The sequence below is a fragment of the Lissotriton helveticus genome, chromosome 12 (assembly GCF_964261635.1).
Source record: "Lissotriton helveticus chromosome 12, aLisHel1.1, whole genome shotgun sequence".
NCBI lineage: Eukaryota > Metazoa > Chordata > Amphibia > Caudata > Salamandridae > Lissotriton > Lissotriton helveticus.
In genome coordinates this window covers 738,712,267-738,738,604 of record NC_136073.1, presented here as the reverse complement: position 1 = coordinate 738,738,604, position 26,338 = coordinate 738,712,267, and the positions used below count along the sequence as shown (strand labels likewise).

The 26,338-nt window shown below is 49.7% G+C and overlaps 1 protein-coding gene across 3 annotated transcripts in view; it reads right to left on the bottom strand.

The window, feature by feature from the left end:
* The window catches only part of SV2A (synaptic vesicle glycoprotein 2A), a 349,950-nt gene that overhangs the window by 93,486 nt on the left and 230,126 nt on the right, over positions 1–26,338 (bottom strand). The gene's annotated exons all lie outside the window — the stretch shown is intronic.

Below are 26,338 nucleotides of genomic sequence, written 5' to 3'. Positions count from 1 at the left end.
CATCTGGACCCTAACACCTAGACACCAATAGAAAGGAAGGAAACAAAGGCACAGCTTATGACTTCACAAGTACTTTAGAGAAACCATGATTTGGGAGCAGGTTTCTTACTTTGATCAGCCCGCCTATGTAGGAATTATGCATCCACTGTATGAATGCCAGATAAATCTGGGTGTTTGAGTAATTACACAAATAGCTAATTTAATGAAAATGACACTTACTAATTAATGTTTAATTTAATTCTTTTAGAGCACTGCTCATCTCAGATCAGAGTGTCAGGGTAATTTACACCATACACAAAAAGATAACTCATTCAAGGAAATGTTAGAGCAGGCAATGAGGGCTATATGGTGTATTATCCATACTTATAGACATTGTATGGCAAGAGTGCATGAATTTAAAACTTAATGCAGTGGTGCAATGATTGAGTTTATCTGTACTAACAGGACTTCATTAATACCTAAAGGAGCCTTTCTTTGCAAATTTAGAATAACAAGAGATTAAGGAAAAAATAATAAAGATATAAACCCATGACTGTCAGATTGCATACAGCTCCTTGATGCCGGTTCATAGCTCACTGTGGTATATTAGAATTGCAGTTTATGAACTGGAAGTAATAAATGGATCTATGTGTCAAAAGCAGGAACCCACATACCGGTCTACATACAATACAAATCTGTGAACGGAATGTTACACAATGTGCTTCGCAGCAGGCATGTTAACCCTCTGTGCTACTTTTTAAGTCACAACTGTGACTGGAAAAAACACAGAACTCTCCGGGAACAGCATTAACCATCAGAGTTAAGTTACCATGATTATAATCCCATGAAAATTGTAGGGTACACAAAGTTCTCTACAACACAAATGCTTTAAATGGACAGGTATTCTCATGTACTCCATATCTGCACTTCCTTAATTCGGAAGGGATAGTACCGGTACTTCTCAGCGCTACAGCTATGCTTTTAAAGGGAAAGTAGCGACGCCTCTCAGCGGCAAACAGGTACCCTGGGACAAGGAGCACCAGCTGGTCCATATTTCCATTTCAATCACTGTGCAGCAGGTGCCTTGCCCTTAACTTTTAATATGTTTTTAATGCAATCTCTTTGCGACCAATTTGGCACGCGGGACAGATTTATTGTCACATTGGTCCATGTTGCCAATCCATTTGCGGAAGATTTAGAAAAAAATAAATGTGGAATTTATGACTGTGAAGTTCCGAGTTTCGTGGCTCCGCCCGTCGTGACTCCACCCCTTTCCCCTGACTCAAATATTCCCAGAGTATGTTTTTCCTGTCTTCAGGTAAAAAGATAAAGGCGAGGAGGCCTCTTCAGCGGCTCGCGCCAGGCGTCTGCGGAGGAGATGACGTGCCGCGCGCTCTTTTCGCGCCTCATCAAGCGCTCGCGCTCCCATGCCGCGCGCGGCGCGCACTCTGACACCCCCTAATCACGCTTCGCTTATAGATCTCACCGCTCTAATGGCCTCTCGAGCAACTGCAAATTCTCAGCCTCTGGTGCTTTGAGGCCAGAATGTTTGATGCAAAGAAGAGGTGGGTCAGAACACTGACGGTTAAGGCCTGGGGGAGGTTTTACCTTCAGTCAAGAAATTATAATAATTCGTTTATATATAGCGCTGCCTACTGCTTCTTTTAAGTTTCGCAGAGCTGAAATTAACAAGTTAAAGGAAAACCCAATTGCGTGGCTCTCAAGTTAGCAAGTTGGATAGTAGGGGCTGGCCACAGTGTGATTCAAACCCAGAACCTACAGGTTACACACAAATTGCTTTATATTATAACATGTGTTTAGCGTTTCTTCTTCGCCCTTTCATAATGTATAGTTGCCAGTTGTAGCAGTCTGGCAGCTGGGTTCTAATTTCGGTAGAACTAACAGGGATGCTTCAAGGTATAGTGCACAATCGAAATGGGAGCGTGCCAGGTGAATGGTAATATGTTTTTTTTGAGGGAAGACACAAGATATTGGAAAATACACTGAAGGTATGACATCATGTAGGAATTTTGTTTGGAGACATGAGGCCATGTGTAGGGCTTAGACAAGTGGTAGGATTATCATAAACCGGCAGTCCCACCCCACCAAACTGCATGGTCGCACCCAGAAAGGAAAATGGAAAATAGCCCTTGTGCAAAGAAAGGCTCCCTGCATGTTTGGTCATTTACTTTTTGTAACCGCTTACCCAGGGACGGACCTACGCCATGGGATAGCCGGCTAACAGTGATTATCATTCAGCTCTATAGAGGCCAAAAATTCTGTTGCTCATTTTCCATGCCCATGTCCTTCAGGCAGGACATGGTCGAATCGGGAGAGCCTCTCTGCGTGTTCGGCTATTTACTTTTTGTTCAGAATCCACTTTAGGAGTTTCTCTCTCAACAAAAATGTGTACCAATCGGGCACTTCAAATGTGTGCATCTCAGAATACCATAGAATAGAGCTCCTTGCCGGAGGGGATCAGTATATACAGGTTAAGCTCCTCATCCACAGTGTTGAAGGTCATGCCCTCCCCTCCTAATGTACTAGAGGACAGCCTTGCTAGGGTCTAAATGCCCCGTTGGTTTTCTTGTGGTATAATAGAGTGGAGTCCATAATCACCCCTAGGTTCCTTTCTTCGGCGGAACAGAATGGTGGCGGCCCTGGCGCTTGAGGTCAGATGGTTGAGGGGTGATGCTCGATCCTTTGGCCAGATACGATATATCAGTTTTTGATGGTTTTCTAAGATCCATATCACAGTTTGTGAGGTAGCTTGAAATGGTTGTCTACCAGCCAGATATGTGTATACCAAGTCTGCTGAGTGGTGCCATGCGGAGGACTACTTTTAAGCATTATTGGACTGCACAGCAGTCAAGATCAGGTCGATTTTCAAGCTGTTTGGTCTTTTTGCTTTAGAACATTTCTAACAGTTTAAATAAAATTAGATGAGGTCAGGAGGTGGAGTGAGATAAACATTGAACATGGAAGTACCAACGGTTGAGCCTTGGGGTATGCCGTTGTGGATTTCAATTATCCCCAAGGAGACGGAAGAAAGAGAGGTGAAGAATGAGGTAGGAAGGAAATAATTTCGGGACCCTTCCTTCAACTCCATTGTTATCAATTCTCTATACGAATGTAGGTTGATGAAGCACAGCAAATGCATATCAGTGACCACATGGAAGCAATACCACTATTTTATACGTGGTACCAGTGGCTTTGATATCATCCCATTGGACTATTATTGTTACTGCAGTTCTGGAGCTGGATAGAATCCAATTTGTTCGTCCAAAGACAGGCTATTTTCTTCAGAATAATGATGCTTGATTTCAAGCTGATCTCTTAATGTGTCAGCCAAAAATAAGTCACTAGATATCAGTTGTTAGTTAGAAGGGTGGGTCGGAACAAGGCTGAGTTTTTTATTGTAGTTTCGTTGCGTGCGGTTTTGAGTTTGCTTGGGAAAACTTCAGTCACTAAGGTCTGACTGATGATGGATCTGGCCAGGACAGCAGTAAGCTATCAAGAGGATATCTTTCAATACATCATCGAGGCGCATGTGGCCGGATGCACAGGTGAACCAGAGGAACCACATAATTTATAGCACTGGTAAAGTCTTTAGGAGTTAGGGACAAGTTACTTCAGACTTTACTTTGTATTGTGAGATTCGGGAGATCTGGTGAAGGAGCCCAGTTGTTATCCTTTTCCTTCTCTAGGCGTGTTTCCAAGTCTTTTGTTTTATTAGTGAAGTCGTCAGCCAGAGATTCTACTAGTTCCTGGAACTTGGTGACTTGTGAGTGGAGGAGTACTTTGATGTGCAAAAGGCTTCAGGATGAAGTGAGACTAATGGAATAGTTGCTTTTTTGATGGGTGGCATATAGATTCTGGAATGATATTCTAGTTTCAGTTTCACATTATTGCTTTTAGTTGCAGTGTCTTTCCAGGGTCACTCTGTTGTGCCTAATTTAATTTAGGGATTTTACTCCAGGTGTCTTGCAATAAAATTGTCATAGGTGTTTAGTGGGAAGAAAGGATTTGATAAGATAATCATGTATGGTTGTCGGTCGATGGAATCCTACTGAATTATTATTGTTGAAGGGTGATTAAGCAAGCAGCTAGTAGGTAGAAACAGGAGGATCTGTCCAAAGTTTTTTATGGTCTGACACTAATTAGAGCATTTGTGGCCCTACTCATTTTTGGTGCTGCTCGGAAGGAAGCGTTTACTATAATCCCTTGATGCTCAGTACAGATGAAGGATGTTCTCGGTCACTCAGAAGGTTCATCTGTATGTGTGGGGCCTGAGATCAATTGCGAATAATAGATTAGTTCTACTATAGAGAGTAGAAATTTGCTTGCTAAAAGTCAAGCTTTTGAAACATACACTGAAGCCTCTAAGTTCATTTATTTATTTATTTATTGAGCTTATAGAGCGCGACAGCTACCCAAAAGGGTTTCCCGGCGCTATGAGACAGTGTGCTAGAGGACAATAGGTTACTACCGTGCAAAACAGGGGGATTTATTGATTGAACAACCAGGTCTTAATGGCTCTGCGAAAATTGACATAACTAGTTTCGTTTCGAATGGTCAGAGGGAGAGAGTTCCACAGTTTGGGGCCCAATAGAGAAAAAGACCTGCCGCCCATTCTGGCAAGTCGGACCTTAGGCAAGCTAAAAAGGCCATGAGATGACGAACGCAAGAATTGTTAAGGTGCTTGTCACAATAAAATCCAGAAAGGGCTCGTCATAAGCTGGGTTTGTGGTGACACACTGTAGATCATGAGAAATGTGAATGCATACATTGGCAATAGAACGCATCAGATGAATAGATAATTTCTATTCGCACTGCGGATATCTGTTCGCACTGCGGCAAGCAGGCTGGGACTCCCTACGATCCTATATCTTGAAAGAAATAGAAGTTAGGACGTCTACCAAATCAAATGCCTAGGCAGTAACACTAACCAAAGGTCTGAAACACCTCATAGATGAATCTTTATGGGGCGTGGTTTAGGCGCCGACCGGGATGGCTGCGTGAGCGAGTTGCTCCGCGCCGAGTCCCGTCTTTATCCTGTAGTAGCTAGCCCCACACTACCTGGCGGCTGGAACTGAGCTCCGGTGGGGTCGCTGGACCAGCGGGGAGCATCTGACCCCCGTCGGGACCCTGGGCGCTGCAGGCGGACGGACCTGGAGTCCCGCTTGGTGAAGCTGGGGAACAAAGGCAAGATGGCGGCGCCAACAGAGCGAGAGTTCGGAGAGCGGAGCGATGTGGGGTGCTGCGCGGTCTGAGGCGCCTGGGGCCCTAGCGAAGCGGTGCACCGGTGGGGGATTCAGGAGAGCGGGACCGGAGCAGCGGAGAAGAGCACCGGCGCTGCCCTGGCGCGAGCGGCGCCCCTCCCCCACCTGCTCGCCCGGACGATAGGAGAGCGCAGCCATCACTCGCGCTGCACCGGTGGCGGCGCTGCTGACATCTGTGGCCGACCCATCCCTGAGGGCTTTGAAGCAGAGGCCACCGGGACACTGAGGAGAACGGCGAGTTGGCCGTGTGCTGGGGGGGGCGGTTGCCCAGGGCGATTGGACGCCCGGTTGCAGGCAGGTGGGGGTGAGGCCGATAAGGCAGTGTGTGGACCCCGCAGTGCGCTGAGGCCGCGCAGATCGGTGCCGCCGGGGGCGGTGGGCTCAAACTGCCCAGTGGGGCAACACCTGACTATCTGTCTTCTGAGGGGGCTCGCACCCCTGGCCTCCGCACTTTGGTGACGCACTGAGGATATCGGTGGGGCTGCACGGAATCCATTTCTGGGCAGGAGGTTGGCGTCGGGGCGCAGAGGAAGGACAATTGGCACCGCCGGGAGACCGGGGAGCTGCGCACCTTGTGATCTGCCATTGGGCTCGCCAGGTGGCCCTGGGGACGGGAAGGACGGAAGGACTGCAGCCGCCGGCCGCCATTGAAAGAGGCGGCTGAGGTGGCACGTTTCCCGTTGACAAGATGGCCGCGCAGGGGGCTGACCTCGCTGCGCCTCCTGAGCGAGGTGACGGGCAGTCAGAGGCCGCGGATGGCGATCTTCCAACGGGGCCCTCGCCGCAGGAGCTGTGGCTGAACCTCCGTCTTGATGCCATTTTGGCCGCGATCACTACCACCAAGGATGAGCTGCACCAGGATATTGCGCAGGTGGCGTCCGGGCTTGGCCTGCTGAGAGCGAACCACGCCAAGCTCTCTGACCGTGTGAAATCCAACGAGCAACTGCTCCAGGAGCTGAAACCGGCGGTGGTCACGGCGGAGCATAAACTTGATGACGTTATCCATCGACTGGCGATTCTGGAGCGTCGAGCAGAGGACGCGGAAGGATGCAACCGCCGGAACAACGTGAGGGTAGTGGGGCTTCCAGAGAAAATTGAGAAGGGTGATGCGGTGGCCTACTTGGAGGACTGGTTCCGCACAGTGGTAGCGCCGGAGGGCCTCTCCCCCTTCTTCTCCCTGGAAAGAGCGCACAGGGTGCCCGCGAAGCCTCCCCTGGAGGGCCGACCGCCCCGACCGATGGTGGCCAGACTGCTGCACTATAAGGATCGGGATCTGCTGATCCAAAGGGCGAGAGATCGGGGGCCCTTCCAAGTGGATAACAGCAAGGTGACGATATTTCCGGACTATACGCAGGAGGTGCAGCGGAGCAGGGCTTCCTTTCTGTCGGTGAAGAAAGAGCTGAGAGAGGAAGGGATTCAATACTCCTTGCTTTTTCCAGCCAAGCTGCGGATCATCGTTGATGACAGGACTCACTTTTTCCAAACACCCGATGAAGCATGGTCCTGGCTGGAACTGTATCGTGCTGGGACGGATCGAGCACACAGGCCCGCCAGGGGTCGTGAGCAACCGGTCAGGGTCAGGAAGTCGCAGCGCATCCGCTCCCGGAATAAGCGCCAACAGGCCGCGCGAGAGGCGCAAATGCTGGCTGATAGACAGAGTGCGTTGGAGGCCACGGCGAACATCACGGGCTCGCAGCGAGACGACGCCTCCAGAGGTTCGGCTTCGGAGGGTGAAGGTGAGAAGACCGGTGATGACGACTCGGAGGTGGGGGGAGCACAGGGGCCGGAGGTCACCCCACAAACGTCGGATGGTATCTTTAATGGGTGAAGCTCGTGGCCGCTGAACTTGCTGTCAGGCCTGGACGCTCCTGACTTCTAGTGGACTGCCAGGTATGGGGCTGCTTTAGCAGTATGGGGCTGTGGGCGCGGGGTGGTTGCTCTGTCGTCCTGGTTCGGGGCTCCATAGTCCTCATTAGACCCTTAAGGTCTTCTGTGGTGTCGACCACAGATTAGTGTGATGTGTTGGGTGTTTGAGGTTTGGAACAGGGCTGAAGCTGGGTTACTAAGCCCTGTCCTGGGGAGGGGGTGGATGGGAGTTACGGGGTATGTTTTGGAGGGTTTGTACAATTGCTGCGATGCGGGTCACATTTATTGGCGTGCGCCACTGTTGGGATTGATGCTCTATGGGGACGTTACCTAATTTGAAATGTGTCACATGGAATGTCCGGGGTATTCGGAATATGGTTAAGCGCCACAAGGTACATGCCTACTTGGTGAGGAGGGGCGTTCAGATAGCGATGCTTCAGGAGACTCACTTGACACAGCAGGAATGTGGGGCGTTACAGAGGAGGTGGCGGGGTCAGGTGTTTGGCACGACTTACTCAGCGTTTGCCAGAGGGGTGTTAATATGGATCAGAGCGGGCACGCCATTCCAAGTCACGAGTCAGAGGATAGATCCGGAGGGTCGTTATGTGGTGGTGGAAGGACGGCTGTGTGGTAGGGAAGTGGTGCTGTGTAACATCTATGCCCCCAATGCTGATCAAGCACGTTTCTTTGAGGGTTTGTCGCGCTCACTGGCGTATTATTTGGCGGGCCCAATATTGCTAGCGGGGGATTTTAACTCCATTTCAGATGTGCTGTTGGACAGGTCACACCCGCCTTTGGTAGACTCCCCGGTGCGCAGACTTGTGACCCATAGGCGGGACTGACAGGAGAGGTGGGGCTTGGTGGATGTATGGAGGGCGCAGCACCCCGAAACTCGAGATTACTCCTACTTCTCAGCACTGCATGATCTGCATGTTAGACTGGATTCGGTGCTGTGTTGCGAGTCTCTAGCGAAGGTGGTGATTCACTCAGAGTATTTGTCTAGAACCATCTCGGACCATAACCCACTGCTGATTTCTGTGCAATGGCAGCTGGCGAGATCGGCGGTCCCTACGTGGAGACTTCGTCCGGAGACGCTGGATGACCCGGCGTTCTGTGACACGGTCCGACAGGGCATGGATGACTACTTCACGGTCAATGCTGGGTCGACAGCGACTAGAGCGACTGAATGGGATGCGATGAAAGTGGTGGTGAGGGGGGTATATATGGGACGGTTTCTGACTGTGAGAGGAACAGTGCTGAATGACCTCGCGAAGGCGGAAGAAGTGCTGAGAGGGGTGGAACGGCAGCGACCCGAGAAGCCGGAGCTGCAGGACAGCTTGTTGCGTGCTAAGGAGGCGGTGGCGACTGAGATGGAGAGATTGCGGTGCTATGATTATAAGTTGTATGCGGTGAAAGTGCATGAGGAGCGAGATAAAGTGGGCACACTCCTTGCGAAGTTGGCTGATCCGAACCCTAGAGGATGTCCGGTTATGAGTGTGCGACAGGAGGATGGGGAGGTGGTTTATTCGCAGTCATCGGTCCTGGGGCGCTTTCAATCCTACTACACGGGTCTGTACACCAGCCACCTCGAAGTGGACACCGCGGACATTGGCGATTATTTAGATCAGATCCCTTTGCCGGTATTGGATGAGGAGGAAGCCCGGGATTTGGGGGGCCCTGTCACCCTAGCGGAAATCAGAGGGGCGATTAGTCATATGGCGCGGAACAAAACCCCTGGGGTGGATGGGTTGCCGATCGAGTTCTACGCCAAATTTATGGAAGTGCTGGCACCCAGACTGCAGGTTGTGTATGCGGAGGCGAAACAATTGGGGCGGTTGCCTGACTCTATGACGGAGGCGCTGGTTGTGCCCCTGCTGAAGCCGGGCAGAGATGCTTTGGATGTCTCTTCTTTTCGTCCGTTGTCTATGCTGACTGTAGATTACAAGATCTTGAGCCGAATCCTAGCCACCCGGCTCCTACCACTGATGACCTCTTTGGTGCATAGGGATCAAGCGGGATTCATCCCCTCTAGGAGCACTTCGATGAATATCCGTCGGCTGATTGGGGTCATTGATAGTGCTGCCATGGCGGATCCAGGCCCGGTAGTGCTGACGGTTGATATTGAAAAGGCGTTTGATAGCTTGGAATGGGATTTTTTAGATGGCGTGCTGTTGAAGTTCGGGGTTGGGGAGGGGTTCCGGGGCTGGACGAGAGTGCTCTATTCCTCGGCTAAGGCGCGGGTGCGGCTGGGAACCTTGGTCTCCTCGGTTTATCCGGTCTGTAGGGGCACGAAGCAAGGCTGCTCGCTATCCCCTCTGCTCTTTGCTCTAGCAATGGAACCACTAGCGGCGCAGGCGAGAACGGGAGTCGTTTTCGACGGGATTGCGCAGGGACTTGACTCGCATTATATCTCGTTGTATGCCGACGACTTGTTACTGTACCTGGCGGACGCTGGAAGGGCTCTAGAGGGCGCGGTGGACATGTTGGGCAGGTTCGGGAGGCTTTCGGGCCTCAGGGTGAACTGGACTAAGACTTGTGTGTTTCCGCTGCGGAAGACCACGCTCTGCCCGCAGCTCACGAGGCCGGTAGTGTGGGAACCCTCTTGTTTTGTTTACTTAGGGGTGCGCATCTACAATGACGCGGCAGACCTCCTTGAGGGGAATGTGGGGCGCTGTATTAGGGCGCTGAGAGGCAGTATGGACTTCTGGGCCTCTCTTCCGCTGTCTGAACTGGGCCGTGTGGCGCTGTTGAAAATGGTGGCACTCCCGAGGCTCCTCTATTATTTTAGAACGCTGCCGGTGTGGATCCCGCAGGGTATCTTTAGGGAGCTGAAGACGTTGGTGACTGGCTTTCTCTGGGGCCACGGTCGCAGACGGGTGGCATTGACCACCCTGATGAGACCCAAGTGTGAAGGAGGGATGGCCGTCCCGGACTATGAGTTATACTATCTGGCAGCGCAGCTCCAGGTCCTGACGCAGAACGTGGCCAGAGAATTCAGGGGGCCTGAAGGTGGCCGGGGGGTCGGCATTCAGAGGCATGTCTTGTCGTCCATCGTGATGCAACAGAGACTGGCCAGTAGGGACCTCACGATGGAGGAATGGACACTCAGATTGTGTTGGAACAGGAACCTGAAGAGGGCTGGGATGCGCCGGCCATACGCACCGGAGATTCCGCTGGGGATGCTCACTGCCTTACCGCACGGAGGTGATTGGTCCCGATTATTAGAGTGGGAGGACCTGGGCTTGCAGATGGTAGGAGACCTCTATGTGGACGGGACGTTGGCCCCGTTCCAGACCTTACAAGAGCAATTCGGCCTGCCGAGTGGTACCTTCCTGTTGCATGCGGCGGTTGTCGCGGCTCTGCAGAGGCATTGGGGGGGTGGATTGGCTGAACCGGAGGTGACGACGGTGTGCCAATATGTGGTGATGGCGGCGGGCACCGTCAAGGCGGTGACCTGCCTCCACAATAGGATGTTAAATGAAGGTCTGGCCCCGTTGGTTGAGTTGAAGTTGCGTTGGGAGACCAGCGTCGGTAGACAAATCCCGGACTCCGTATGGGGTCAGGTGCTACACAGGACCTGGAAAGGGACGAGGAATGCGAGATTCCAGCAGGTGCATTATTTTGTGCTCCATAGGGCATATTTGACCCCGGAGAGGTTACGTCGACACTTCCAGGTGCTTGATGCCATGTGCCCGCGATGTCTAGAACCTGAGGTGGATCTTGACCACATGCTGTGGGGTTGTTCGAAATTAGGGGACTATTGGTCTGAGGTAGGGGACCTCTTGAATGCTGTTACGGATCGGGAGGTAGACTTTGACATGGCCGCATGCCTGCTTCTTTGGTTCCCGCATACCAAAAAGACCAAGGTTACAAGCAAATTCATTGGGTTGGGACTGATACTGGCACAGCGTGAAATCACTTGGCATTGGAAGTCTAAAGAAGGGCCGTCTGTACGGAGGTGGAGGAATGAATTGGTGAAGTGGTCGAGCTGTGAGAGTGTGTTACGAATGCGCCAGGCGACTAGAACTGGTAACGAGAAGAGCTTGGAACTGGCACGGTCCTGGGAGCTGGTGGTGCAGGCATTAAGGGACTACCTAACTGAAGGCGAAGAAACTGATCAGTTATAGGCAGGGATTCCGTGTGACTACTTGCTTGTCAAACTTCCTGATAGTTGTGACCCTGGAGCAGGAGAGGGATGGTGGAACCCGCATTAGCAGCAGTTGTGGGGGAGGGTACTGGGAAGGAGTCGGAGGAGGGGGGGGTTTGCCGGCAAGCGGCAACCTCCCGGAACCGGATGGCCCGGGATGGTAGTCGTGATGATTAGTGACATGTTATTGGAGTGGCCTAGGTTTAGATGGGGAGGGTGGGTCGGTTGTTCGGGGTTAAAAGCAGAAACGAAGTGTTCCACTTGACCTGTGCCCCGAATAGGGCATGCACCGAGGTACTTCCAGTGAACTGACTCATTGACGCGCCGCCCAGCCTCCGGGATGTGGGCTAATCGGCTGTGTATTGTATTACTATTGCACTGTATGCTGGGTGCCGTTGGTGTATGGGTTGGCTTGTTGGATGTGTTTATTCCTGATTCTGCAATAAAAATATATTTCAAAAAAAAAAATAGATGAATCTTTATGGGAATACACCCCATCGCATAATGATTTTTTAAAAAGCTTCTGAATAAACAGGTACAATGTCTTCCTCTTATCAGGGATAGGAAAAAAATCAGCCTTAAGCCGCACTTTGCTCAGAATTAACTCCTATAACCGACTGCTGCCACAGGCCTGTGTAGCGGATGCTTTTAAAGGATACTACAAAATAAAGCTACAACAACTGAGATTCAGTGTTTATCCTTCATATCACCGCTTACCAAAAAGGGCCGACCGGCCAGCCATCGGGAATATACAGACTGTGCCAATAGGACCAGGAAAGCATTCTTAGTATGTTCAGCATATATGGATTGTTTTATATAGAACGGATGGTGCGTCAACACATAGGTAAGTTTCAGAAATCAAAGTAGGCCAGGGCTTCTGATACCAGTGGAAAGGACCTTCAATCAAGAGCGTATTTTAGAAGCGAGGCAAGATGAAATGCAATAGTGTTAGGGACCATATGTAATACATGCGCGAGACAAGGGCTAATGGGGATCCAGATTTAGTTGATTCTATGAATCTCTCAACTCTTTAAGGCGTCAACTGAGAGAACTTTTCTAGTCTAGCCTGTGTATTTCTAGTGTTATCGTCATGGCAAGCCGATTCATCTAGACTACGGGAATTTTGATTAGCAGAGAACTCTTCATATACAACTTTTACTTTATTATAGAAGAAGTTTGCAAGTTTATTGCAAAACTATTGGTCAGGAGTAAACTGTTTACTCTAATCGAAGTTGGAAAGTGTGGTCACTTATTGTGCACTTTCTTGTTAAGCTACCACAAGCCCCTCCTTCGAAATGGTTTTAACTGCTATGGAATTATTACTTGCCGCCAAGCTCTAATCTTTGCATGAGAGAAGAATTTGCTCACATAACTAAAATCTGACTATTGAAAAGAGCCAGCTGACAGCTAAATCTGACAATATAGCATAGCCCACCCGCACAAAAGTAAATAAAGTCACTATGTGGGCTGCTGGTTGAGGACGCCCTCACAACCTCTGACCTCGCCATAGCAGCTGGCAATGTGAAAACAAGTTTACTCAGCAATGGTTTGCAAGCATTGTACTCTCAGGGAGCTCATGGGAATCCTTGCCATCCGCTACTTACATTCCTGTGAATTGTCTCGTCTGCTGCACAGTGATCTTATCCTTTTCAATGGTCTGATGTTCAACGACCGCTATAGGAGTAGATCGCTTTAAAGTCCGTCCCCTAACATGCCACTGGCAACAGTTGGACTGCGAATCAGTTTTATCCCAAATGATGATAACTGAATCGCTCTATTTTGCTAATTGCTAATACCAAGTATACCCAGGTGGTCTTGCGGGCGCCATGTTTGCTTTTTAACCATGTCCTATGGTATGGTTTTATGTAGAGGATTTTAATTCTAAATTTGTTTTAAGTGTATAGAATCACTTATGTTTTTAGTTAACCTAAATACATTTTACTACTACTCGGATGAATAGATATTTGCATTCAGGGCTATGTAGAGTAATCCTCTATCCATCTGGTACAAAGGCGTTTTTTGTAAATATCAATAGACCGCTGCCACTGTTTTTCAGACTGTCAATTTTTGGAAGTATGTTTAGCATACAGGGATTGTTTTATATAGAACGGATGGTGCGTCAACATATAGGTAAGTTTCAGAAATCAAAGTAGGCCAGGGCTTCTGATACCAGTTCTTAGCAGTTCATAATGAATTAGTGAACTCAACTGCTTCAGCATTTATTATAGTAGCTGACCTTATAATTTAGTGACAATAAGTACTTATTCTTAAATAGGTTAGAATCATATTCTATGTAAGGGTTACAGTAGTTATTTACATCCACAAATCAATAATTTTACAAAGATCTATTTAGAAATGGTGAATTGAAATCAAACAATACAATAAACTAAAATAGTATTCTTGCATTACACATAAGAAGATATTAATCAAATTGACATTAATTATTGAGAAACACTACACAACACAGTGCTCATCGTGAATGTTGACATTAAATGAAAGGTACCCAGCATACTATTTTAGCTCACAATAACATCATAAAAAAAAGTCTACACACTTTTAGGAGAAGAATTACTATTGATTCGACTAAATAGATTTTTGTTACAGTCTTCTACAGGAATTCCTTTTTATTCCTTTTTTGAAGCCTAGCCAAATCATCTACATTTAAAATGTGAAACATCTCATCCCATACATTTTTTGAACTAATGTAAACGTGATCTGAATATGACTGTTAAGGTACTGTGGCCATTAAACAGATAAATAACACGTGTTTTTGTTTTGCATTTTTCCGTGTTTAGCTGTAATTATATATCCTTTTGTTTTTCTTTTGATCTGTGTGGGCCAAACCAACTTCAGTACTTTTAGAATCATGTAAAGCAAACAGACAAACAAACACACTGCTTGGAAAAGGCAAGGCTTTCTGCTTTCATCTGTAAAACATTAGTTTTTAATCGATAATTGCAGCTCAAATTGAGCCACACATTTTGAATTCTAGAGCTATCTATTGTACGCCTGTCCAATAGCTTTGCTAACATTCAGCTGGTCTCTTAGAGATTATTTAAATTATTAAGCTTATTAAGAAGCACGGTCATGTCTAAGCTACAATGGCTAAGCAATAAGTCAAATTCTTGAGTGTCCAGCATCTGATTAAAGAGAATCTTCAACTACCTGCCAAGGTGAGTAATTCTTTTCATTTTAGTTAGTGTCACTGTGCCATTCAGGAGCAAATATTAATATTAAAAACACAGATATTCTTCCGAACGATATTACTTATCTAAAAATCGATATTTATGTCCACAATATTTCTGCATCACAATATTAATGTGACACGATATAAAAAAGACGAAATGTATGGAGCTCGATATTTATAACTCAATATTACATCCAAATACCATTGAACCATATCCCATAATTAACAGCCATTTTCCTCCAAAAGTCATACTTCGGAGGCAGGCGGGGCATTACATTCCACACCAATGCTAACAGAGAAGGCTATTGAGCGTTGCTGGATTGGATGTTCCTACTAATGTGTTCTGTGAGGTAATCAGTAGCTGAAGAGAGCTTCCAGAACTTTAAATGGATTCTACCACTGAATGGATGGATACAGCTGTCACTCAATAAACAGAAAGGGTGCTAAACAGGAACTTCCAGGGTGTGGCTTGAAGAGTCCACGTGTACTAAACTGTGCCGAGGAAGAGTCATAAGAGCTTCTTTGTGTTTCGTAGGACTGCATGAGATCCAGGGTCCTGGACTTGGCTGCAGGAACAGAGACTTACGAAGAAATGTCAGACATGTGGACGAATGAACTGACGCAGCCCACCAAATCCTTCAGTTTGATGTATCTGAAATTATCAGACTCTTCTGTGTTTACATACCAGAATTAAAAGTACCCAGACACGTGTACCAATGCTCTGAACTGGATGCTAAGAAACCCATCCACCTGGAACAGTTGGTGCATTTTAGTGGACCAAGCTCTCTTTGTCGACAGATCTGTAAATTAGATTATCATGTCAGCAGGAAGGCATGCATACATAGGACACGAATGTAGTCAACTGGGGCGCCCCATTCGGTGGTAGGCGTGGCACCGACCTGTAGCTTTATTGTGTTTTCCAGCCGGGCTGGAGCTGCACATACGGAAAAAGGACAGGGGGTGCAAAAATTTACTAAGATTTGAAAGTCAAATCTCATGGGACTGATCTTTCCAGCTAGCATATGCCTTTGAAGTATCACTTTGAGTCCAGACAGAGGCTGTGGAGTAAGTAAGTAAGTAGAAATGTTATAAAGCTCATGAATGCCAAGGCGTCTTAGCGCTAGAATTGCCTTTAACTAATCACAGCAGGGAAACAGGCTTAGACCCAGGGCTCGAGTCGGGGTACCACGTTGGTGGACGGCGTCCCCCCCACTTATTTTACCGGTGGGACGCCGTCCGCCCTGCCAAACAGCTGGACTTCCCTTTTTGGCCTCTCTGGGACGAGGAGCTCGGCACCTTTTGTGACGTCACTTCCTGTTGTGACGTCACATCCTGTGACAGCGTCCCCCCCACTTCTTTTTTTACGACTTGTGCCCTGCTTAGACCTCAGATACGAATAGCCATGTTTTCAAAGATTTTCTAAATAACTGCCTGTTGGTTTGGGCAGCCGCGGCCAGTCCATTGGGGCCACGCCTCTCCACCTTTTGCCCCTCACGATCAGTGTCTGTCAGGCTGAGCAAAGGTCAGACTGACAGACACTGTTCATTTTCAGGCCAAGCAGCCAGGAGCCAGACATGCACTAAATGCGCAAGCTCCTGGCTGCCTGAGCTGAACTGTGCTGAGATGAGGAACTCACAGCTCCTGTGGGCGTGACGTCCTCAGCTCAGAAAAGATCCCTGAGCCCCTCTCCTCAGTGACAAGGGGTAGCGTATGAATATTTGGTAAAGAGTGTTGTGAATGGATGTGTTTGTGTGTGTGTGTGCGCACATGTGAATTCATGGCTGTGAGTGTTATGTGTATGTGTGCGTGTGTGTGTCCCGTCCACCCCCCTCCCTCCAAAACTTACCAGCCGCCACTGGGTTTGAGCTCTCAAAGTAAGTGGCATGGTGTTCCATAATTTACAGGATAAGTGGAAAAAGCTTCTGCCCCCTCATTTTACTGTCCTCGCCCTGGAGATTACCAGCAGACAAGCAGTGGATGATCTGAGTAACATACCACTTAGGAACTTCTGAAAGTCAGCAGGGCTGGAGCCATGAAGGGCCTTGTGAAAGGTGCACAAAGCCTTAAATTTAACTCTCGCCTGAACAGGCAGCCAATGCAGATCCTTAATACTTTTTGATACAGGGCTGAATTTAGGAATTTTTTGCAATAAACATGCTGCTGCATGTTGAAGTGATTGTAGCTTCAGTTGAGTCCACTTATTTGCCCCCAAGTAGAGAGCATTACAATAGTCTATCTTTGATAGAACCAACGCTACAATGACTGTTTTCTGTAGATCTAAAGGGATGAAATGAACAAGGTATAGAAACAGGAAGATGTAATGTGATTAACCTGGTCTGAAAAGGACAACTGATCATCTAATGCAACACCTAGATTTTAACATTTTTGCACAGGGGATAGACACTGTCCAGCAACCTCCGGCCACCAGGAGCTGTTCCAGAATGCGGGGTCGTTTCCAAATAATAGGACCTCAGTTCTTTCAGTGTTTAACTTGAGACAATTTCCCTACATCCATCCGATGATGTGAGCCATGCAGTAGTTAAAATTGTTTACCACATCCTCTGGCTTGGATGATAGTGACACCACTATTTGTGTGTCATCCTCATAACAGATAGTCGTAAAACCATATGAGCAAATGAGCTTCGCCAGAGAGGTGACGTAGACATTGAACAGGGTGTGGACAAGAATGATCCCTGAGGCACCCCGCAGGGGCGAGCAAAGGAGTAGGACATATGTCCTCCCATCAGTCCAGTTTGCTCTGTTTGATAAAAACAAACTAATAATACCCAGTGCCCCACCAGTGATCCCCATCTTGTCCAATCGCTGAATAAGTACTTGATGGTTTACAGAATCAAACGCAGCTGAGAGGTCTAGCAGGATGAGTACTGCCTTCCCTCTCCTATCCACCTGAATGCGGATCTTCTCCGTAGCTACAATTAGTGCTGACTCTGTGTAATGCTGAGGCCGGAAGCCATGTTGTGATGTGTCCAACTTGTCATTAGTCTCTAAGAAAGTTACCAGATCTTCATTTAAAGCTTTTTCTAGGATCTTAGATGGAAACGGGAGGCAGGAAATAGCCCAGTAGTTTTTGATTTCTGTAGGGTCTTGTGTTGTTTTTTTCAGGATTGGACGAACGAATGATTTTTCCAGTTTGATGGAAAGGACCTTCAATCAAGAGTGTATTTTAGAAGCGAGGCAAGATGAAATGCAATAGTGTTAGGGACCATATGTAATACATGCGCAGGACAAGGGCTAATGGGGATCCAGATTTAGTTGATTCTATGTATCTCTCCACTCTTTAAGGCGTCAACTGAGAGAACTTTTCTAGTCTAGCCCCTGTATTTCTATTGTTATCCTCATGGCAAGCCGATTCATCTAGACTACGGGAATTTTGATTAGCAGAGAACTCTTCATATACAACTTTTACTTTATTATAGAAGAAGTTTGCAAGTTTATTGCAAAACTATTGGTCAGGAGTAAACTGTTTACTCTAATCGAAGTTGGAAAGTGTGGTAACAGTTTTGAAAAGCTCTATAGTCAAATTCCTAGCTGAGCTGATTTGCTTAGTAAATAATATCTACTTTATATTCTTCAATAGTTATTTTATAGATTTTTTTCATCCAAGAAGTAATCTTTCCTCCATCTTCGTTCCTGTGCCCTACACCTCCTCTTAAGTTCCTTCAGCTCAACCGTGTACCAGGGAGCTGATGGAGATTTCCTATGACTTAGTTTGCTTTTTTCTGGGGAAAGCTTGGTGACCACAGACTCAATCCAGCTTGTGAAATTAGAGCTACTGAGTCAATAGCCATATCTAAAAATGGTTGTGGGAATTTAATGCCATTTCCAGATCAAATGTATTTATACTTCGCCAAGGGCGTATTGTGACCATTTTCTCCCTGTTAAGTAGACAAGGGAGCTCCCCAGGGATGGTTACCTTGAAGAACATTGCACTATGATCCGTCCATGCTAGGGGAAGAACTCTATTGAAAGTGACCCGTGGATTATTAGTGAAAATGCCATCAAGAGTGTGCTTGCCCATGTGGGTTGGTTCAGATACTATATGGCTTAGGTTGAAACACTCTAGACAGTCAATCAAATTCATGGTATCCTTACTTTCCTTTGATTTCAAATGGAAGTTAAGGTAACCCAACACTAGGGAACTCCATGCATGATTCCAAAAAGGTCTCCACGGAGGTAACAAAGCTGTTCCTAGGACCCGGTGGGCAGTAGAGTCGCGGTGGCAATGAGAAGTCACGGTGTTTGTGCAGTGGCAATTTACACATGCCTCCCTAAAAAGAATTGTTGAGGCAGTCAGAATGATAGAGGCTGTCAGTTACTTTTTTCTTGCAGAATCCTTTGAATGTGTCCCTTGTAGTTTATCCAGATTGTTGTGAGTTCTAGAAACCTGTTACTCCAGATGCATAATTGCTTGACCTTGAACATTGCTAAAGAGCACACCACATGTCTGAGCAGCAGGTGTATGGTGCACCTTCCCTTCATCCAGCTAGGGGATTCAAGTAGGAAGTACCTTGAATCAGTGTGAGATCTCTCTAGGCCCTGGAGCCAACAGACACAGGGTATACTGCATGTGCAAAGTTGACTATACTACAGAGAGGTAGGTAACAGTCCTAAAGGACTGCTGTGTGAATTTTACAGTTCTACTGCTGCAGGACAGCTCTAGGCCTCAGGCGTATGCTGTACCATATAGGTGATAAGTGGAGACTTGAGGGTTCATGCCATAAATGGAGAGACCCCATCACACATTTTACTTTGAGGTCTTGCAGATCCCAGCTCCCCTCTTTTCTCCAATTTAGTGAGTGTACATTTGTGTATATATGGTTCATGACTAATCTCTGTTGTACCCAAGCAGGTGTTCCTATTCAGGGCCGTGTTTCCCTGTAAACAAATGCCTGTGAAACGGTATCTCCTCCTCTCTCTCCACTGCCCACTATTAAACACTTATCACATACAGTTCTCACTTGCATTAAGCCTAAGTTTGCTGTATATATGCAGGACCACTGGAATTATGCAATTATGCGGTAGCAAGGTTTTCCAAATAAGTATGAGTTTGCCTCTTTTGTGAAAAAATCCATCATAAACTGCATAATCTGCAGATTTGATCAAAAAGTGTTTCTAGCCCAAACAGATCAAAAGCTACTCAAAATGTGGCTAAACTTGGGGCGTGGCTTGACGGGCGAAGATGGCGGTCGCAGCCTAGCAGAGCTCCCGCCGGCCCGGACATTATCCGTCTATTTATTCTGGCCCCCAAGCCCATTCCGCCAGATCTTAGCGGGGCGAGTGCTGGCAGTAGCGTTGGGGATCCTCCGGCTCCACAAGCGGCTTCCCTGGGCGATCCGGCAGGGCTGCGCCGCCGGCAGAGACGTGCGGCCTGGTCTTTGCCGCCGAGGCCGGGGCCTCAATTTTGGAGCGGCTGTGGAGGTCTGACCGAGCCGGCGGACTACTCGGCTGGCGGGCTGGCCCTGGGCGGCGGAGGCCCCAGGGTGCTGTGGCTGGGTGCCAAACTGACTCGCTGCACATCTGGGACATATTTGGAGGGCCTGGGAGGAGCGGAGGCCTACATCACTGCCGGTAAGCCGGGGATTTTCGCGCTCCCCCGGGGCCGGCTGCAGACAGGGCCGACGCTGACAACAGGAGGTGTCTAGGTGCCTCCGTGACGGTGGAGACGGCGGGCGGCTGTGGGTGGCGCCGCTGGGCTGCTTTCTGGAGTGAACCCCTTGGCCATATCACGACTTGAGGTGCAGAACCTAATTGAGGCAGCCTGCAGGCTACATTGATCCTCCCCTGGGACGTCGTTGGCGCGGCCGGCGGTGGGGCAGTTAGGGCGCCAGGAGACCTGCGGGACCTGCGGGAACCGGGGCGGTCCGCTGAGTGACCCACGGAGTGACCAGAAGGAAGGGAGAGAAGGAAGCGGCCTGGTGACCGACCTCCATTGACCCATTGGCACTGCCCGGACTTGGCTGGGGGCTGATTCATCTCCGGGGGTTGCGGGACCATAGACAGACCCACTCACCGGTGGAGGACCTCCCCCGCCCCCTCTGTAGATCCTTCTGATACTGTGGCCCTACAGCTACACGCAGTCATGACCAGGGGAGGTAGCGGCCCGCCCCAAACAAGGGCCCATAGACAAGTTTACAGGGCCCAGTGGAGGGTCTGGAGCGCCCGGTGGTGGCGGAGGAACAGGGCCAGATAATGCGGTGCTCATGGCGGCGATCACCCAGTCCAGGGATATGCTGGACGCAAAGATTGGTGCAGTGGGCGCGGACGTGACCCTGCTGCGACAAGATCTGCGAAATGCCGTGCAACGGATTACGGAGACGGAGTCGAGGATCTCAGTGGTGGAGGATGATGTGGGGACCCTCAAACGCAAGATGGCTGCGATGGAACACGTCCAAAAGAACCTTGAGACCAGAGTGGAGGATGCTGAAGGTCGCGCACGTAGAAACAACCTACGCTTTGTTGGTTTTCCGGAGCGATGCGAGAAGGACAATATGGAACTGTTTCTAACCCGATGGCTGGAGAGCTGGCTCCCCACAGGGGCCCTTTCCACTTGCTTTGTAATTGAACGTGCACATCGCGCCTTAACACAGCGACCGCCGGAAGGAGAACGACCCCGGGCTGTAATCGCCAGACTGTTGAACTATCATGATCGGGACGTGATTCTACGTGAGGCGAGGGCCAGAGACTCCATCATGTACGAAAATCGGAAGATCATGATCTTTCCTGACTATACCAGGTTAGTGCAGCAGCAGCGTCGTTCCTTTTTGGATGCCAAAGCCAAATTGCGAGGATTGAAGATCCAATATTCCCTGTTGTACCCGGCCCGCCTACGGGTTGTCTATCAGTCCCGAACTCACTTCTTCGATTCTCCTGAGGATGTCTTCAAGTGGACTGACGAATCTGTGCCGATCAGGCCGCATGCCCAGCCGGGTCTGAATCCTGGTGCCCCTGGAGGTTCGTCGCAGGAGCGGAGGGGCCAGCCGGCCCGAAATGGCCCACATCGGAGGTCCCGGTCGAGGAAGAGGTCCGCCTCTGCCGGCGCGACTCAAGATAGTGGGACTATTGCAACCGACCAATCTGAAGATGATTCTTGAGTCCCTGGGCAAGACTACACTGCTGCAGTGAACTCGAACTGCCGGAGGGCCCACGGCCGGGCCTCGTCCCTAGAAGTGTGGGCGCTGCCCACGGTGTTTGTTCTGGGGGATGATTTAGTTGTAACTGGGTTGGCGGTTAGGGGTTTGGGGGTGACTTGATGGGGCCTCCGACTACCACGCGTTGTGGGTGTTGGCTAGGGGAGGGGCGGGATTTGCTGTTCTTAAGGGGTGTTGGGATCCATTAGTATGGTTGGTCTTGGGCCCTCTGTTTTGGACCCGGGGCTGCCCATGCCGCGACAGGTACTTCAATGTTCTATGAGTTATAGTAGTGGGGGGTGTTTGAGGCAGGGGATGGGGGTAGGACATGTAGGAACAGAGATGACTGGGAATGAAGGGCATACCGGGGTGGTTACTGCTGGTGTTGGGAGGGTCTGGGACGGGCGGGGGGGGGAAATGCACGTGCTGTTTATTAAGGACCTGAAGAAAGTGCAAGGTGTGTGGGGGTGGCACAGGAGGCCTACTTGTTGGACCTCACTTGACTATGGCTGACTTGACTCATAGACTCCCCGGGGAGTCCCTACGGATAATCACCTGGAATGTCAGGGGGATGCTGGATACCATTAAAAGGGGAGCTGTTTTACGTTGGGGGAAGCGAGAATCTGCTGATGTACTCTTGCTCCAGGAAACTCACATGATGGGCTCTAAAGTACTTAGCTTGCAGAGGTTTGGATATCATCAGGTCTTTCATGCTGGTTTCGTCAGGTTGGTCTAGAGGTGTTGCTATTCTGGTACACCGCAGAGTAGCCTACGTCCATGAGAAGCAGTGGGCGGACCCTCAAGGCCGCTATATATTTATCAAGGGTATGGTGGGTACTGAGCCGGTGGTCTTTGGAAGTGTCTATGCCCCCCCCCCCCCCTCTGCAGTGGGCCCTGTCCGAGAAGCTGTTTACGGTGTGGGATGATATCCCGGAGTCCTTGGCTGTGATTGGGGGCGACTGGAATGAGGTGATGGATGTTTGTGTAGACCGTCAGAGGCAACAGGGAGTGCTCGCTGGCCCTTCTCCAGGTTCCCCTACCCGATTACAAGCTATGGTTGAGGGATTAGGATGGGTGGATGTGTGGCGACATATCCATCCAGCAGCGCGCGAATACACGTATGTTTCTGCGGTGCACGGCTCGTTCTCGAGACTAGATTATGTGTTTGTGCCTGGTGTTTGTCTGAGCAGGGTGCGCGACGCTGCGATGCTTCCAAGGGGACTATCGGACCATTCCCCAGTATCGATCACGGTAGAACTCCTTACGAAGCGGCAACCTTTCCGATGGAGGATGTCCTCGTGGCATCTCCAGCAGCCCACTTATGTCCAACACCTGCGGGAAGCCGTCGCACACTACTGGCGGGAAAATCTAGTAGACGGTATGGACGTTGCGGTAGTGTGGGAGGCCATGAAACCCACTATAAGGGGGGTGGACATTGCGTGGTGTGCTGCGGCCCGCCGCAGACGACGAGAGTCGACCACTACAGCTGCCAAACTCGTAGAAGAACTGGAACAGCGGAGTCGGGGAGGAGGAGACGAAGTGGCGATACGGTTGCTTCTCCAAGCGCAACAGTCCTACGCCTCTCTCTTGATGGATGAGGCTAAACAGGCGTGGCTGGCCACGCGGAGCAGAATATACCAATGGGGAGATAAGTCCGGTACCATGCTCCATAGGTTGTGTCAGCAACGTCTCCAACCGATCACGCTGCCGGGCCTCACTGCTGAAGACGGAGTGACGATTACAGACCCGGCTGAGCTTGCAGCGAGTTTTGCTGATTATTTTAGGTCACAGTATGCCCCGCGAGACTGTCTCCACGCAGACGACGTAGTTAAATTTATAGACGACTTACCGCCTCGGGCTGTGTCCGACGAGGCCAGGAAGGAGCTCGATGCTCCCCTTACGGCCGAGGAACTTGGGGAGGCACTGAGCCAACTTAATGTGGGGAAAGCACCTGGACCGAATGGCTACCCCTGCGAATTTTTTAAGAAATTCCAGCTTCTCCTGGGGTCCCATTATCGGTGTACACTGGAGGTTGCACGTGAGCGGGGCAGATTGCCTCCTGACTGGCGCCACGCCGAAATTGTGGTCTTTCAAAAGCCTGGCAGACCCCCTGACAGACATGACTCGTATCGCCCCATCTCATTGCTCAATATAGAAGCTAAAATACTAGCAAAGGCACTGGCGAACCGCTTACTCCCATATATGGCGGACCTAGTCCATCCTGACCAGGCAGGCTTTATGCCTCACCGTGCGACACGACACAACATCCGGCGCGCGCAGGCAGCGGTAGATGCGATGGGGACCTCGGGGGACAGAGCGGCTTTGTTACTGGCGGACATCCATAAGGCGTTTGATTCCGTTAGCTGGGCGTACCTTTTTGCGCTCCTGTCTCGCCTCAACCTGGGCCCAGTGTATCTGTCATATATTTCACTGCTCTATACCGATATTACGGCGTCCGTTCGGGTCGCTGGGGCCATTTCGGGGGCGTTCTCCATTGGACGGGGGACCCGTCAGGGGTGCCCATTGTCCCCGTACCTGTTTGCCCTGGCCATGGAGCCTCTGGCTTCTTGGGTGCGCATAGACGCACAGCTCCGGGGTTTTGTCTGGACTGAAACTCTTTTCGATAGGATTGCCTTATATGCGGACGACGTCCTCTTCTTCCTCACTGACTTGAGTCGCTCGGGGCCCCGAGTGTTAGAAATCATGCGAATCTTTGGAGAGGTCTCGGGACTTTGCTTGAATTTAGGCAAATCCACCCTTTGGGTGCTAGGAGGCGCGGCGGAGATAGGCCCCTGGGCGACAGACTTACAGCAGGCAACCAACGGTCTGAAGTATTTGGGGGTGTTCCTCTCGGAATCCACCCATATTACGTGGGAACGCAACATCGTACCCGTGTGGGATAAGGTTCAGGAGGATATTAAAACTTGGTCCCGGATGCCTCTAACCATTTTCGGTAGATCAGCAATATTCAAGATGGTGGCTCTTCCGCGTCTATTGTACCAATTACAGAACTATCCTCATCCCATCCCTCCCCAGTGGTTTCGGCAGGCTAACTCTGCGTTGAGTCGCTTCCTGTGGGCTGGGGGCGCGGCCAGGGTGGCACTAAGGACGTGCTTCCTCTCCACGTATTGTGGTGGCTTGGCCACCCCTGATCTGCTGTCTTATTATCAGGCCTCACAGCTGCTCATACTCAATGAGTGGTGGTATGGTGACAGAGGAGACCCGGCATACGCCCTGGAGCGCTCATTGATGGGCGATAATACATTACACACGATTCTATACTCAGCCCGGCTGCGGCGGACGTTACCGTGCGTCACGAAAGTTGTCTTTGCTGTGTGGCGGCAGGCATTACGTCGCATGGGTTGGTGGGGTAGGCTAACTGCTGAGACGCCATTGTGGCATAACGGACGACTCCCCGAACTGACGACACTCCCGGGGTTTGATGGCTGGGAAGCGATTGGGATATCGATGTTGGGACATGTCATGTCCGGGACTACTCTTAAGTCCTTCCAGGAACTCAGCGCTGAGTTCAGTATGCCCCAAACCCAGTTCTTTCGTTACTTACAATTCCGTCATGCACTCACGCCCAGCATTGCGGATCTGGACTCGCTCCCTGAGTTTAGCCCCATTGAGGCGAAGGTATTCATGGGAGACCTTGGTGATAAGAAGATCTCTCGCATCTACCAGACGATGGTAACCCACTGCTCTTCTACCCTGCTCCCTCTGAAAGCAGCTTGGGAGGCTGACATTGGTTCCCTGGATGAGGATGACTGGAGGGAGGCCCTAGAGTCCCCGCGCGGAACTGCAATAGCGATGCGGCTTAGACTGATTCAATTCAAGTACCTCCATAGGTCTTATTATACCCGGGAGCGACTCTGGAAGGCTGGACTGATTGGCTCGCCGGAATGTCTGCGGTGCGGCGCGGCTGTGGGTACGCTGCTGCATACAGTGTGGTCATGTCCTAGACTGATTGGATTCTGGAGGGGTGTATGGAATTGCTTGTCTGAAGTTTTGGGATGGGACCTCCCACGCACTCACCGTTTAGGTTTACTCCACATACTTGAAGGAGTCGGTGGGAACATATACAAGCGCCACCTATTGCTCCTGGGACTGGTAGTGGCCAAGCGAGACCTAGCCAGAGCGTGGAAGGGAGTCCGAGCCCCCCCCCTGTGTGTATGGAAGGCCGGCCTGGATTATTATATGGGACTGGAGCGACCTGTGTTTGAGGCGAGAGGCTGCCCCCGTAAACACTTTAAGATCTGGAAGAGGTGGGCGGATTATAGGGAGTTGCCTCTAGATCCCCCTGTAGCACATGAGGAAGAGATATAGGCAGAGGTACCCTGAGGGCCTATTTACTGTGTCATACCTTACGACCGATAACAATTGAGTTTCTACTGCACGTGCATGGGGTTAGGGAGGGATAAGGGGCGGTTAGTGGGGAAGTTGGGCATTGGGAGTTGTTGGGGGGGACAGGGGTAGGGGAGGGGGCTACCTACCTTGGTTTATTCTACTCTTACTTGGTTTCGTTATGACAATGTAAACTGTACTACAATGTTTGGTGGCGCTCTCCTGATTGTGGGGAACCACGTCTTTTGCTCTGCTTAACTCAATCGAATAATAAAAATTTCGTTGTGAAAAAAAAAAATGTGGCTAAACTTGTTGTCGTGAAGTGGAAGACTTTTCACAAAAGTTTACTGGTCATCTTTCTGTTGCTTATTGCTGTATTTGG